The sequence below is a fragment of the Balaenoptera physalus genome (genome assembly GCF_965194825.1).
Source record: "Balaenoptera physalus genome assembly, chromosome: 4".
Lineage (NCBI taxonomy): Eukaryota > Metazoa > Chordata > Mammalia > Artiodactyla > Balaenopteridae > Balaenoptera > Balaenoptera physalus.
Genome location: NC_138891.1, coordinates 81330061 through 81346516, shown reverse-complemented (window position 1 = coordinate 81346516; position 16456 = coordinate 81330061). Strand labels below are relative to the sequence as shown.

General features: G+C 43.8%; 1 long non-coding RNA gene across 1 annotated transcript in view; it reads right to left on the bottom strand.

The window, feature by feature from the left end:
* The window catches only part of LOC309659888, a 136231-nt gene extending 127860 nt beyond the window's left edge, over positions 1 to 8371 (bottom strand). The window contains exon 1 of the long non-coding RNA XR_014263024.1: positions 6342 to 8371. This is a non-coding gene — a long non-coding RNA (uncharacterized lncRNA). The remainder of the gene's footprint in view (positions 1 to 6341) is intronic.
* Between the last annotated feature and the right edge of the window lie 8085 nt (positions 8372 to 16456).

The window sequence follows — 16456 nt, the reverse complement described above, 5'->3', positions numbered from 1 at the left end:
CATTTGTTTACGTATTGTTTATGGCTGCTTTTATGCTACAAATGGCAGAATTGACTGGTTGTAACAGAAACTGGCCCACAAAGCCTAAAATGTTTACTACCTGGCCCTCTACAGAAAAAGTAGGCCAACCCCTCCTCTAAAGCAGGGATTTGAACCTTGTAAAATCCTGGGACAGTTTAGTTCTGCAAGCAGGTCCTTTTGCACTGCTTCTCCTACTATCATGATACCAGCAAGCAACCAAAGGTCAGGCGGGTCTCTAGCGTTTATATGGCCGAACGGTCAAAGCAGAGCCACCCAAACAGCAGAATCTCAGGAGACAAGTGTCTTCACAGGCACCAAGCCACAATACAGACACCCAACACTGGCTCCCGCCCTCCTAACAAGATGTGGCACTTGGAGTGTGATCCTGGGGACTGTCAACCTCGGACCTCTGAACACAGGGACAGTTATGTTACCAACCATATAACTAATTGAAATAAACCTTGCAAAGAAATACCCTCCTCTCCAAGGGACTGGGCTTTCAACTCTACCCCAGAAGGAGTAAATAACAACAGCAAATACAGACACAGGACTTTGGGAATGTGAGAACTGAGAGGCAAGTGACCCGACACAGAAGAGCTGCAGCTTTTCCTCTGAGCTTGCTGACTGAAGCAGAAAGGTCTTATTTACTTATTTTCTCCATGTCACATCCTCCACTTCAGCTGGACAGCTACACACACACACACACACACACACACACACACACACACACACACACACACACACACACACACACTCTCTCTCTCTCTCTCTCTCTCCCAGGCACCAATGAGTCCCTCAACTTGCTCTCACTCCCATCTCTAAACTCTTGTCTCTTTCACCTGCTGGCCTAGCTCGCCAGTGGCTTTCAGTCTCCTGCACACAAAGCCTCCAAAGAGGATACCTCCTGCCTTGGTCATCCTGCTGCTTAACATGCCCCCCTTGCATTCTAGCTCATGGATCTGCACGCGAGGGAGGGAAGATGGCAGGCTTCGGAGCTGAGGGTCGCTTCACCAGGTGCTGTGTGGGAGCTCTGGGGACTCATGGCCCCGGCCGCGCTGCTCCCCTGCTGACTGCCCGATGCCTCCTCTATCCTGGCCTCTGAGAAGGTGGCTGTGTCCACCCACCACAGGCGGTCACTGGTCCGGGGATACGGAGCTCTGTGAAACTGGCCCGGGTGTGCCCTGCTTTCTAAAGGGCTTAGGCAAGATCTTCGAGGTATCTGAACTTACATGGCAAGTTGATTTTCATTAATTCCCAGTCCCTTTTGTTGCCTTTCCTCTAGCAATGGCAAAAAGGCCCGCGTCTTCTGAGTGTGAGCTCCTAGTCACCTCCCGCTTCTCCTCTTGTAACATCCCTAACTGATGTGTGAACGTGCTGATTATGACTCTGCTCAGCTACACTCTTCACTGGTGTTAGGAGAGGCTGGTTGCAGGAGGCACTGGGGCCTAACCACGTCTCAAAGAGCAGCTGCTTATGAGGAAATGGTGGGAGGAGTCTTCTGGCGGGCTTTCTACCAGCTCCACTCAGCAGGGAGTGAATACAAAGAGACCCCTGGTGCCCAAACCAGATCCCAGCCTTCGGTTCAATGCCGTCCATCTCAGCAGCAAGGACCAAGAGTCACATTTCCCCCCACACCTGCGACTGGGAAAACATGACCTTGAATTTAGGTCTTTAACCGTGGTAAACCAGAAGGCCAGATAATAAAGGTTCTCTGTTACAGAAGATACCTCTGGATTTATTAGTACATCTGGAGCTCAGCTGTGTGTGTGTGTGTGTGTGTGTGTGTGTGTGTGTGTGTGTGTGGCTCAGTCTCTCTCCTACCCCCCTCAGTCAATCCTCAGACATCCGTCAGCCCACACCCCTGCTATCCCCCTCACCACCGCCATCTTTATGTCTCCTAGCCATCACAAGACTGAGAAAGGTGTGGGCAGCTTTACAAAATGAAACTAAGATTACTGTACAAGTTCACCTTTACGGTCATAGAGCAAATGTCTCCTCTGGTCCTCTCGGAGCTGAAATTATTATTTTCTCATTTTTTTTTAATAATTTTTACTTGAGTACAGTTGCTTTACAGTGTTGCATTCGTTTTAAAGTTACTATTTTCTTCTTGTCTCTGTTACATGGCAGGTGATGTGAGGACCTGACCATCGCTGATGCAGGCAGGCCTCATCCCCCTGGGCCAGCCATTCCCACCTCATGATCGCCACACTGCCGCCATCCCTCCGCTCCCTGGTGCCTCACTGACCTCTCCCACACTGACCACACTGCTGAGGTGGGAGGGGACTGTCTCGTCACTAACGTTCCAACATTCTAAATTGGTCCCTCCAAAATCCATTTGCTGAAGCCCTTACCCCCAGTGTGTCTGTATTTAAAGATATGGCTTTTAGGAGGTAATGAAGGTTAAATGAGGTCATAAGGACCATAAGAGTGAGCTCCTAATTTGATAAGACTGGTGTCCTTATAAAAGGAAGAGACACCAAAACGCTCTCTCTTCCTCCGCTGTGTGAGGACACAGTGAGAAGGCAGCTGTTTGCAATCCACAAAGCGAGGTCTCATCAGAAACCAACCCTGCTAGCACCTTGATCTTGGACTTCTAGCCTCAAGAACTGTGAGAAAATAAATTTCTGTTGTTTAAGCCACCCAGTCTGTGGTATTTTGTCACAGCAGCTTGAGCTGACTAATACAGTCCCAAACAGGATGGACTTGCCTTGTCACGTGTTATGTTTGTGGCCCTCTTTCCTCAGTTCCTTATAGTCCTTCCTACAAGATGTTCAGAGATGCCCCACTGGAAGCAAAGTCTGAGGCACTAGGGGAGCAGCATCAAGTGTTGTAACTTCAACTGCCCACCGCACCCTGCCCGCCAGGCCCTGAACAGTCTCAGCTGGCAGCTCCCTGATGCCTCTTGACGATTTTCCTCAGAAGGCCCACTTAGTCACCACCCAGAAAGGGTCCAGTCCTTGTCTTGAACTGCTAACAATCCTTCTTGGGAAGACAGTGCTGGACTCTGCAGAAGCCTCATTCCATAGGGATGGCTTTTCTCATTTAAAGGTCTCTTCCCCTGTGTGTCTCTGTGCTTCTCACTCTAACTTTGTCTCTTTATCTTTTAAATATATTTTCTTTATTCTCTCTCTGCCCCATTCTTAAGGTCTGCCTTTGTCTCTTACTCCTTATCATTCCCTTTTCTGCTCTTTTCCTTTCTTTCACCCTTAATATTGAAGTATGCTTTTTAATTATTTTTAACTTAATGAATAAGATTTCTTCTCAAGGATTAATTTGATAAGTAAATTAGTCAAATGTTATATGTCTCTTCTTGTATGAAAACAAATAAGTAAATGAAAACCAAATTAATATAACTTTTCTAATCCTTGACTATTCTTTTTTATAGGGTGCACCACTAACCAACGTTTGTTGGTACCACAAGGGGGCAGTGCAATCAAGCAGATCATTTAACCCAAGCAGTTACAATACCAGGAGTCAGAGGAGGTGGCCAGGGGCTTCCTCCTGGAGAAAAGGAGGGCCAGAATGCAGCAACTGCTTGCTCTCGTCACTTGGGAAGACTTATGACAGGCAAAGAGCATGGAGAAAGATTTAACAAACTTCCTGACTAATCAGTTTTCATACCTATGAATTGAGTTTATACCCCACTACAGGAACTTAAAAAGTTCATTCTGGCTCAAAAGTCTGTTTCATTGAAAATCAAGAAGTAGGGAAAGGTGGTGTGATCAAGAATGACTTCAGGGCTTCCCTGGTGGCGCAGTGGTTGAGAATCTGCCTGCCAATGCAGGGGACACGGGTTCGAGCCCTGGTCTGGGAGGATCCCACGTGCCGCAGAGCAACTGGGCCCGTGAGCCACAATTGCTGAGCCTGCGCGTCTGGAGCCTGTGCTCCGCAACAAGAGAGGCTGCGATAGTGAGAGGCCCGCGCACCGTGATGAAGAGTGGCCCCCGCTCGCCGCAACTAGAGAAAGCCCTGGCACAGAAACGAGGACCCAACACAGCCAAAAATAAATAAATAGATAGATAGATAGATAGATAGAAAAAAAAAAGAATGACTTCAAATCTTTGAATATGGTTGACCAGAAAGACCTGGCAATTTGGTTATAAACATGCTGACTTTGCGGTAGGGAATGGCCAAAGGGAAATATCTACCTAACATCTATTAATCTGTGCCTAGTGCTCAGAAAACAAATGAGGAAAAGAGATGTAATTTAGGAGGTCACAGAAGCCACATACATGGAGAGCGTAATGCTCTGCGGTCTCCATCCTGATGACGTATGCAGGGCTCTGCGTGGCAGCACTCCCGTCCTCCTATCTGCCTGAGCTGAGATCCAATATGTGCCTGTCCTAACTCTCATCTGTGAGTGACAAAAACTCAATTCCAATCAGAATCAGTAAAAAGGGAATTTATTGGCTACTGTAAGTAAAGAGTCTAGAGAAGTGCTAAGCCATAGAAATATAATGTGAGACACATACATAATTTTAAAATTGTTAATAGACACATTTTAAAGGTAAAAGATCCAGGTGAAATTCACTTTAATACTATACTTTATGAATCCAATATATCTATAATTATCCTACTTTCAACATGTAAACAGAAAGTTAAAATTATTTGAGATATTTTACTCTTTAACACACAAACTCTTCAAAATCTGGTGTCTATCTTACATCTCCAGGACGTACCAAATTGGACTAGCTATATTTCAAGGCTCACATGTGCTAGTGGTTACCATGTTAGACAGCACAGGCCTAGAGCTAGACCTTCAGGTATAGCTGGATCCAGGCATTCAACAGTGTGGTTTGGGCTCTCTCTCAGCTTTGCTTTTCTGTGCATATTGGGCTCATCCTCTCCAAAAAGAGAGATACCTTCATTTGGCCAGGCAAGATGACCCACAAGAAATTCCAACTTATATTGTGTTTGTAGCTCATGGTATCAGAGGAAAAGACAACATTGTTCTGATAGCATTGTTTGGTTCTGTTGATAATCCATGAACCAATCACTGAGGCCAGGGGAATAGGGCCAACTCCAACCTACCTACATTGTCTACAATAGTTCTGGCAAACAAGGCTCTGACTGCACAAGCCTGGTCACATGCTCCTCTCTGGAGCTGGGGGTGGAATGAGGGGACCGATCAGACCCACATGAATCACACAGAATCACAGAAGATGGGTCCCCAAAGGAAGAGATGTGGCACAAATCACATATATCCATTTAACTACCACTGTGGGCTTAAACTGCCCAAGACCCTGGACTCAGCGACAAGGCAAGGGGAATTAGGAAGGTCGGTATTAAAAGCTGACTTGACTACCAGTTCCTCTTTTCCTACTTACACCATAATCGTGCCCAGAAGATGAATTCCCAGTGGATTCCCATTCCTGATCTGCAGGTCCTTTTAAGCAGCTTCTCAACACCTGTGGCTGGATCTCTATCATGCCAACCTGCATGGGATTCCTCAGACAACCTAATCAACCCCATTCCTCCATTCAGCCCTTGGACCTTAGATCTAATTCTGACCGTTTGCCCATCCTTTCTCCCTTGTGGATTGGTGCTGCAGTCTGGAGCTTACCTTTGCTCTGGTTCTCAGGACCAGCACTTTCAGGCTCAGCTTTTTCACACAACTCTCCTTGCCCTTGAGAGACAACTTCAGTTCTCATGGCTCTCTCCTGACACTGAACAACAGCAGAAGCACTGAAAATAATGCCAGGACAGACTGTAGAGTACAGAGAATAAGACCCTAGGCTCTGGAAAAACTGAAGCTGGGACTCAAATCCCAGCTCTGCCCCTTAGTGACTCTATGATGTTGAATAAGTTATTTAGCCTTTCTACACCTCAATGTTCTCGTCTTCAAAATGCAGATAAAACGGACCTGTTCACCAGGCTTGTGCTGGAAATCAGATATGTAAACATGAGTGAAATGCTTAGAAGAGTCCATATGCGAGTATCATGGAGGGTTCGATCAGGGAAGCAGAACCATATGACTGATAATGGAATAAGGGTTTTATTACAGGGATTCCCTTACACAGCTGTGGGGAAATCTGGATAAGTAAAGGTCTGCAAGGGGAAAGCTGGAGGATCAGAGAAAAATCACTTATTAGGAACCACAAAGGAAAGCTGATGAAGAAGACCAGCGCTGAGAAGGCTGCCTCTGAATCTGCTGGAGGAGTTAGGTCAGAAGAGTAGGCCGATGGGGAAGAAACTCGAGACCAAAGCTGAGGAAAGCAAGGAAAACTGGAACCCACGACTGCCTCTCACAGCGTTTAACCACACAGCGCTGGTGACCAGAGAAAGAAGCGGGTGCCCTTCGCCGAGCAGCACGTACCTACCTGAACCGGAAGAAGCTGAAGGAGAGCTGGTGAGAGCAGGAGGAGCCACAGTCACAGCTGAGGCTTGACTCCAGTGAAGTCAAAACAGTGCGAACCACCCTTCTCCGGGGCCCTGCACCAACCTTCCAAGCACGCAAGCTGCCGCGTCACTTCCGCCTTCCAAATCTCGCGTGGATTTCTCCTCGGGCAGCCCTAACCCAGAACCAGGCAAGGAAGGAAACCTGGGACGATGATCCCAGCTGAGCCCAATTGTCCCAGTGTGAAACCACCACAAAGTGTTAACTAGTGTTGTTATTCCTGCTGCCGTATTGCGTATGGGTCTTGTGTCGTTATCATTTACTGCTTGTATTACACTCTACGAGAGTGTAAGTCCCTGAGGTCGTCTTAGGACAACCACATTATACATAATTTACAAAAGTTGTCACATACACGTTATTTAAACCACATAACAACCCAGTTGCGTAGGCAAGGGAGGTTTATGACCCACAGAAATGTTACAGAGCTGCAGGTCGCCTGATTCCAAGGCCAGGGCACCCCACTACGCCCCACTCCTCTCCCGCCACACGGTGGCAGCACAGTGCACAGTGTGGGCGCTCGGTGACATATATTGACTCGCTTTTAATTCCCAGGTGTACATCAATTCAACAGGAATGTGGTATGCCGTGGCACAGTGAAACTGGTTTTCATGGGAGGTTTATGGAATCAGTGTTATTACTAACCCGTCACACCTTAGAAGCCTGCAGAAACCCAAATGTGGAATTTTTAAGCGATGCAGTTCCTACAATTTGCAGCAAGTGTCACCCGAGAGCTACTGAATAATCAACGCCTGGACCTGAAAGTATCAAGAGAGAGAACCAGTGTAATGCACATCACGTAATGCAGGACATCGCCTACATTTCGACCTGGACTGAACAATACAAAATAAAAACAAAAAAGAAAAACCATTGCAGCGTTTCACATTACACTGCAGATAACAGCTGTTTAGCAGATTATTTCTCCTCACTCTACCCTCCTCCCTTTGACTATCAATCAGGAAGTGTCTCTAGGACAACAGCTGTGTGCTAAGTGCTGGGGAGTGACAGAATGTTAAAGTAGATTTTTCAAAGGTAGTCCTTGTTCTGTTGTTTTGATATTCCCCAAGTCCTTATGGTTTTCACTCAGATTTGGAATCTTCTTTCTTTATGCAGCGCTACCCCTAATAGCACACTGTCCTCTCCCTGCCTTCTTTGCTCTTTTCCAGAATCAACAGTCATAATGAACTTGACTGTCCCTAGGTCTGAACAAGCCCTTTCAGGCCTATATAAGATCATGGGAGATAATAACCTTATATTTGTTTTACCTTTGGTACTTTTCAAAATATTTTTCATTTGTGTGATCTCATTTGAAATTTATAACTACATGTACAATGAGTAGGGCAGATATTATTGTACTTGCCTTAGAAAAGTGGAACTAGGCTGGAGAGGTTAAGTCAATTGACCAGGTTACACAGGTGGTCAGCCAAGTACTGTTTCTTCTGAATCCAAGTCCAGAACACACTCTGCTGTTGTTGAAGAGGAACCAGAGTCCTATGTACATATTAGTATAACTTAGGAATGTTCCAACCTAGGTAAATTTTGACTGAAAAAGGATAGTCAGTTTCAAAGGTCTCAATAGCCATGAAACCATAATCTCCAGTTTATCTAGAATCTAAAATAATAAAAAAATGGAACTTTCTGGTTAATTCAAAGTGCCACGCATATCTATGATTTGATACGACTGGGGTGACTTTCCTAATACTGATTTATGCTAATTTCTAGAATGTAAGTTTCTTTGAGGAAAGAAGCTTTGTTTTGTTTATTGTTGCATCTCCAGCACCTAGAAGAGTCCCTGGCACATAGTAAATGCTTAATAAATATTTGTTGAAAAAAATGATGAATGAAATCTTGAAAAAAACAAAGGGGAAAGGAACACAAGTGAAAATGGGTACACTGTGCCATTACATAATTCAGCTTTCTATGTTTTCCTCAGTCACTTCCGGTATGGAGGTAAATATCTTCCATTTTACATCTTAATCTATTCAATAAACAGAACTACAGAACGGGAAAATGAGACTTTTAGCAGTAGGAAATCCTGCCTTTTCCCTGAGCCCTTGTCATCTCCCCAGCATTCATAAATGCCATACTCAAATATTAAAATTCTTCATGATCATTCTCCAAATCAGAATCTTGTATCCAAAGTCAAAGATCCCACCCCCCAAAGGTATTGTTTTCCAAGTTTTGTCCATCAAATGTCTTCCTGAGTTTTTGAGAAGGACATAGTCCAGTGAAAAAACAAGTATGCTTCCCAGTGGTCGCATACTTGAATTGTGTCCCATCTCATCCCACTATCAAATTGTTCCAGAAACACAGCCAAACCTATGCCATAAGGAGGTTGGAACCAGTGCACCAGGACCAGAGGCTGAAGAGCACTCTAGGGTCCCATGGAACATCTCAGGTAGGTCATTCAATGATTTCTACATTGGGAGGCAAGACAGCATTCCATGGCACTTGCCTGGTGGGCTAGGGTGTTACTATTACCATCCACTCTCTTCAAACAAACTGGGTCCCCATTTCTGTTACTACATAGGAGTCATCTAACTATATACTCTCAAGTCATCTTATTCTATGTCAGAACTATCTCTCAAAGTGGGACCCTCTTTTCTATCCCCACTTTCTGACTCTAGTTCCGTTTCTCAGCATTCCTTACCTGAATCATTGAAATAACCCCTAACTCATTTCTAAAGGTTAGTTTCTCCACCATTTTGTCTTTCTATAATATAGGTCTTATCACTGCACTTTCTGCTTTCAAACCTTATGGTGCTCCAGTTCTTAAAGAATAAAGACCCAAAATTTAGCAAGGCATAGAAAGTCCCTGAATCCCAGCCCTAAGCTATTTGACTAAATTCCTGCACTTTTTCAATAACCACGCATACACAACACTACCTGCTATTCCTCAAAATTGATAGGTACTTCTAGCACCTCTGGCCCAATTCCTTTGATTATTCTGCTTTCTGTGCCTGGAATGTGCTTTCCTCCCTCACTGAATGCCTGGAAATGCTCATTACTCAGGGCCCAGTTCTAAAAAATCACCTTAATGTGCCATATGTTATTGCTGGTAGGGTAACTTGCTATATAATATTTCTAGATAATAACTTGGCAAAAAAATAAAAAGGCTAAATATTAATATCTTTGACCCAATTATTTGCCATATCTGTATGTTCTAGGGAAACAAACTCAAAAAATTATCCACAGGGGATTCCCTGGCGGTCCAGTGGTTAGGACTTCGCACTCTCATTGCTGAGGGCCCCGGTTCTACCCCTGGTCGGGGAACTAAAATCCCAGAAGCTGCGTGGTGTGGCCAAAAAAAAAAAAAAAATTATCCACAGAAAAATCCATTACAGTGTTACTTACAATAGTAAGAAATGTAAGTAACCTAAATGTCCTGCTATTGGAGAATGCTTAAGGCAGTAGCTTTTGAACTTTCTTGACTACTGTATGTATATTCACACACCAAACACATTTGCATGTTTATATACAGATATATATATATATATATATATATATATAAAATCTGAAACAAAAGCTTCATGAGACAATACATGTTTTTACCACATACAATGCATTCAATTTCATTTTTTTTTTTTTTAATTATTTATTTATTTATTTATTTATTTATGGCTGTGTTGGGTCTTCGTTTCTGCGTGAGGGCTTTCTCTAGTTGCGGCAAGTGGGGGCCACTCTTCATCGCAATGCGCGGGCATTTCACTATCGCGGCCTCTCCCGTTGCGGAGCACAGGCTCCAGATGCGCAGGCTCAGCAATTGTGGCTCACGGGCTTAGTCGCTCCGCGGCATGTGGGATCCTCCCAGACCAGGGCTCGAACCCGTGTCCCCTGCATTGGCAGGCAGACTCTCAACCACTGCGCCACCAGGGAAGCCCCAATTTCATTTTTTAAAGTGTTGATTGCAACTCACTAAACCTGTTAGTGAGTTGTGAGCTACAGTCTGAGAAACACTAGATTAAAAATATGATAACACTATAATGGAATATTATTTAGCTACATAAATATTTCTTAAAAACCACTTAATCAGTAAGAATATATTAATATAATATTAAGTGATTTAAAAATCAAGTTACCAATTATCCATACAGTCTGATTTTAATGTTTTTTGAGCATGTGTGCATTGGGAGGGTTCTCTGGGGCCGTAGATAAGAGATAGGGTACTTTATTGTATCCACAATTTGCCTAATATTTCTTTGTCCTAGTTTCTTGCCAGGAGCGGAACAGAAGAGCAGGTGATTTAGGCAGTCCTAGAGTCCTACGTGACCTTGAATTAACTGTAAAGTAGATTCACTTTTTTTCAATAAACCTTTATTAGCCATAAACATTATGCACTGAGTACTCAAAATGCAAAGGTGTTCCAAATCTACCATGGGAAGGCAGACATTGAAACAAATGAATGCGCTGGTTTTGCAGATGGACATAAGATGTACAGTGGGGACCCCAAAGAGAGAGAGTCCTCATTTCTGCTGAGAGGTGATTCCTGAGCTGAGATTAAAGATGAGTTTGCCCCCAAGGAGCAAGGAAGAAAAGCAGAGCATTCCAGAGAGAAGGAGGGAGCAGTGGGGTGCAGAACAGGGAATGGTGACCGTGCAGGGTGAATTGCGGGGGTGGGGGGGGTGTGAGGCATCTTGGTATGACAGGAGCAGAAGGTAAGGTGGGGACTGCAGTGAGAAGTGAGGCTGGAGAGTTGAGCAAGGGCAGGGTCATGGAGGGCCTGTGTGCCATGCCAAGGAGCCTGGACACCCTGGGCCCCTGGATCTTAACGAGGATGCATATCATCATCACCTGCACAGCTTTAAAAACCGCAGGTGCCTGGCTCACCCCCAATAATACTGATTAGTTGGTCCTTTGTGAGATCTACCATTTTTTACTGTTTGCTCAACCTCTTTCTGTAGGCAATGAGAGGCTATTTCAGGAGTGCAATAAGCAGAGGTGTAATATCACATTTCCAACTAGCAACAGTGTGGAGAGTGGATTGGAAGTGGACAGACTGAAGGCAGGAAGCCCAGCTAAAGAGACCATCATGATAGTCCAAGTGAATAAGGGGAAAAAACACAGGCTAAAGGAAAGGCAGTTGGGAAGGAGAGGACGGGAAGGATATTGAAATGTCAAGTCCACAGCCTGGATTATATGGAGTCAGTGGTGGCAAAGGGTGGGTTTGGTGCTGGGAGGTTTAGCTCCCCCATAATCTCCTGCAGCCCTCCTAAACAAACAGGTAAAATGAAAGCAGGTATTTGCTATGCTGACAGAATGATAGGAAAAATCCTCCACTTTCCCTTCCTCCCCCTTGCCCACTTTCCAGTAGATTGCCACCTCCAAGCAACTCCTCTTCCTGAAGCCACTAGTGTCTGAGGGTGGAGGAGGGAGACATGACTGCCTTTTAGAACACCTTGGGGAAAATAATACTTACCTCATGGATTTGAAGTGAGAATAAATAAGATAATGTATGGACTGTGTCTGGCACATGGTAAGCTCTCGATAAATCACTTCCTTTTCCTGGACAGGAGTGACTAAGGCCCCAGCCCTCCTCTTGTCTGACCAAAATTTCTACCCAGCTCTGTTTTCCCTTCTTAAACATATCTATAAGTTTGCTAGCGCAAGACAAAAACGACAAGTTTTTACTTTCTTTTTCAGACAAGACAGAGGAAATTTTTTCATCATATGGAATAATTAAAGTCAAAGCTAGGTGAAAGGTTTCCCCCCCTTTTGGCTGCGTTTTGTTAATGAGAAGAAATTCTCTTTCCTGATAATCCTCCCCGAAAGGTAACATTCTTTTCACCCATATACTCAATGAAAAAAAAAAGTGCTAGCAGCAACACATCTGAAGATTCCTTGTACCCATCTGAAAGTTAATTCCTCTTCAGTGCTTTGCAATTAACCAAAAACACTGCACCTTAAAAAAAAAAAAAAAAAAAAAGGCTGCAGAGGCCTCTATTAAAGCTGTTCTTTTTATAAAAGTGCAGTCACAAATCAATGCATTGTTAATGAAGAGTTTCCCTCCATAGGCCTCTAGAGATGTAGAGACTCAAGATTTGCTCATGATTTCTCACGGGGGGGAGGGGGACTGGGAGTTTACACAATGGGGGCTTTCAGTTCCATGTACTTCAGAAGAACATAGTCCAAGAAGTCAGACTCCTGGACCAGCCCTGTCCCCTCCTTTCCAAGTGTGAAGCCCAGATTGTTATGAGGAGAACTGTGGAGAGGGGTGTACTGATCTAAATCATTCAAATCTTCCTCTTAATTTAAACATCATCAGAAAGGCACCTTTTTTTTTCTCCTTCTTCTGGAAGCATAAATATCACAAACCACTATAAATAAGAAAACCTGGCAATTAAGAGGCTGGTTGTCTTCATTTGAATCCTAGTCCCAGCTCTACCGCTATTAAGTAGCCTGGGGCTACTTACTTGCTGGTGCCTCTTTTCCTCATCTGTAAAATGGGTGGTTATAGTACCTACCTCATAGCGTTGTTGTGAGGATTAAAATGAGTTAATAGATGTGAAGTGCTTAGAAGAGTGCCTGGCACACGGTTTCTGGTCACCAGACACTACACAGCAGAGGAGAGCTCAGGCTGGATCAACCCATGGCACTGCTAGAACTGGGTGTGCTCTATAAGAGAGATTCTAAGTACTGGACCACAGGCCAACGAAGGTCCACAGACATGCATAGTTAACTTGAACAGGGTTTAACTTTCTAAACACATTATTACCAACATACATGATTTAGGAGATAAACAAATCAGCATTTCCGGCTTCTCTTGAAGATTCGAGAGATCTGGCCATCCCGGGCAGGCCTGGAGTCTTCCTGGCAAGTCTAGGTGGGCGCTGAGTAGCTGCTAAATCGTGGGCACGGAGCCAGTCTCCAGGTCACTACCACCCACCTGGCCTAATCCTCTCATTTCCTTAACATCTCCTGGCATTTGAAGTTGTGATGTCTACACTAAAGGGGTTGGGGCTTGGAAAATCACAGCCTCTACCTACATCATAATAAAGGAGTAGCTCTGTGAAGTTGGAGGGATGGACACAGCCTTGCCTTCTTGATGACTGGGGAAAAGGAAGTAAAGAAGAGGGAGCATGGTGAGCTGGTGGTATCTGAGAGGCAGATCTTCTGTAGTCTCTCCACTGGGACTTTCTCCCCCTCCTTATAAAATTCAAATAAATTACTTATAAAGTAAAAACAGTAACAGCTCCAATTTATCGACTATGCCATTTTACTGCATTATCTAATTGATTCCTCAGAACTCTGATGCAGAAATGACGATCTTCATCTTATAGATGAAGGAAACAAGGCTCACAGGGGCTAAACAACTTGCCTAAAAAGTCAGTTAGGAAATGATGGAGCAGGAACTGAAGCTCAGGTTCCAGGGTAATCAGTGCATCCGTCTGATTAGCCGTTTCTTCCAAATTTGCGCAGTGCCTTTACGGACTTTTTTGTCCCTAAAGGAGAAGGGACTTCTCCTCTAAGAGAGTTTCCTCAAATCCACCCTCCTCTCACAACAGCTCTATGGAGAGCTAAAGGTGGTGAGGGGATCAGTATTTTATGTAAACTGCAAATGCCCTAGGAAACCAATAAAAAAAAGTAAAAGGCTGTGGGGCTCCCTAATGTATAGGAGTTAAAAAGGAAGACTCAAAAACCTTGACTGTGTAGAGAAAATTAATCTAATTTTCTAGAAGTTCAGAGATGGAAATCTTTCCAATCATTAAAAACGCTTGGGCAAAGAATGACTAAAAGGTATTAAGAGTTCTATCTATGCCACGCCAAATTTGAGGCAATGCCAAGACTTTTAATATTTATCAGCTATCTTAACGGAGTAGTCTAAGACAACACGAGTAATACTGTTGGCTCTACAGCTTACTAGCTTTGTGACCTTGAGCAAATTACTTAACCCAAAGCCTTGGTTTCCTCATCTGTATAATTAGCATGACACTAAACTTGGAAGTGTGTCCTGAGGATTAAATAGGATGCACGCAAAGTGATTAGCATGCTGGCATACAGCAGGTGCTCTATAAATGCTGACGTTTTCCCACCCTCCCTTTTAATTCTCCTCAGCGATTTAAAAATGGATTGTAACCAGAACATAGATGTGCTATTTTGGGATAAAATGTGGGAAAATAGGAAACAAGGGTTTATTTGGTCAGACAGACTATAATTGCCAAGTCTTTTCCTTTCTCTTAAACAAAAAGAATCTCTAAGGGCTAGTTTATATGCAGCAGCACTCAAATAGCATCTCTGGCAAGAAGAGTTGGAATAATGAGTAGGTGTAAATGACTTAACTATAGCCTGGAAATGTAAGCTTCTGAACTACTACTAATAATGGCTAATATTGTTTACTATAGCCAAACAATATGCTATTCACTTTACGTCCATTATTTCATCCAATCCTCACAACCTCAAAGGTAGCTACTGTTATCTCTATTTTTTTTAATTTTTTTAAAAAATAAATTTATTTATTTATTTACTTGTTTTTGGCTGCGTTGGGTCTTTGTTGCTGCATGCGGGCTTTATTTGTGCCGAGCGGCGGCTTCTCTTGTTGCGGAACACGGGCTCTAGGTGCGTGGGCTTCAGTAGTTGTGGCTCATGGGCTCAGTAGCTGTGGCACACGGGCTTTAGAGCGCAGGCTTAGTAGCTGTGGCGCATGGGTTTAGTTGCTCCACGGCATGTGGGATCTTCCTGGACCAGGGCTTGAACCCATGTCCACTGCATTGACAGGCGGAATCTTAACCACTGCACCACCAGAGAATCCCTATCTCTATTTTTTTTTAATGTATTTATTTATTTATTTTTGGCTGCATTGGGTCTTCGTTGCTGCACATGGGCTTTCTCTAGTTGTGGTGAGTGGGGGTTACTCTTCATTGCGGTGCACGGGCTTCTCATTGTGGTGGCGTCTCTTGTTGTGGAGCATGGGCTCTAGGTGCGCGGGCTTCAGTAGTTGTGGCTCGTGGACTCTAGAGCGCAGGCTCAGTAGTTGTGGCGCACAGGCTTAGTTGCTCCGAGGCATGTGGGATCTTCCCGGACCAGGGCTCGAACCGGTGTCCCCTGCATTGGCAGGCGGATTCTTAACCACTGTGCCACCAGGGAAGTCCCTGTTATCTCTGTTTCGTAGATGAATTTGAGCCTTCTTGAATTTTGTAACTTGTCCTATAAAATGGACAATTGCAATGCATCCATGTACATATACATGGACATATAAATTTGTCCAAGCCCAAAATGCAAAACTGCTGTAAATGTGATGAACTTGGGGAGCAGTGATGGATGGTATAGAAATGTAGCTTCAATGGAAACTTTTTTAGTCTAAATTATCTAGTTATCCAACCTGCCAAAATTAGTCAACTATCAACTCACACTTATTGATTTAATACTTTTGTCTCTATCATTAATGTGTTATGATTAAGTCGTAATTTTATACCCTGCCTTTACCTAAAATAGGGACAAATACCTTATTCACAAGGGAGCTGTGAGGAAAAGCTATAAATAACTATATACACACAGAATTTACAAGCACCCTTCTTCTAGATTGCATTCATTTTCTCCACATTTTGCTGTGAGACTGAATATTATTTTACTAAACACAAGTTAGAGGGCTGTCTGAAAGAGGGCCCTTAGAAGGCAAAACAACCAGGACCCCATATCTCTCCTCCAGACACGGGTTCACTCAGACAGGAGGACTGAAAAACACGGGTTTCTTCCAAATCACCGCATTTAGTCTATTATCACTACAGCTTTCCCAAAGAATACTGCATCTCTAGTATAAGAGCAAATGCCACCCAGGAAATTGGTACAATCATTTGCCCCTTGGCTGAATGACTCTGATGCACCATTACTTTAGGAATTTACTGATATCTGACTACATTAAGAGGCCAACCCTATATCTTCAGTTTCATCAAGTTAGCATATCCTTCAAGCATTTTCTCTGAGTGAAGCAATGTGCTAAGTGTTGTGATGACCACCAAGATCTAGAAGAGATCATACTGTCTGCCTGAACTTGTATATATATCCATTCATATATTTGTGATACTAAGTGTAATTATTTGCTGATTC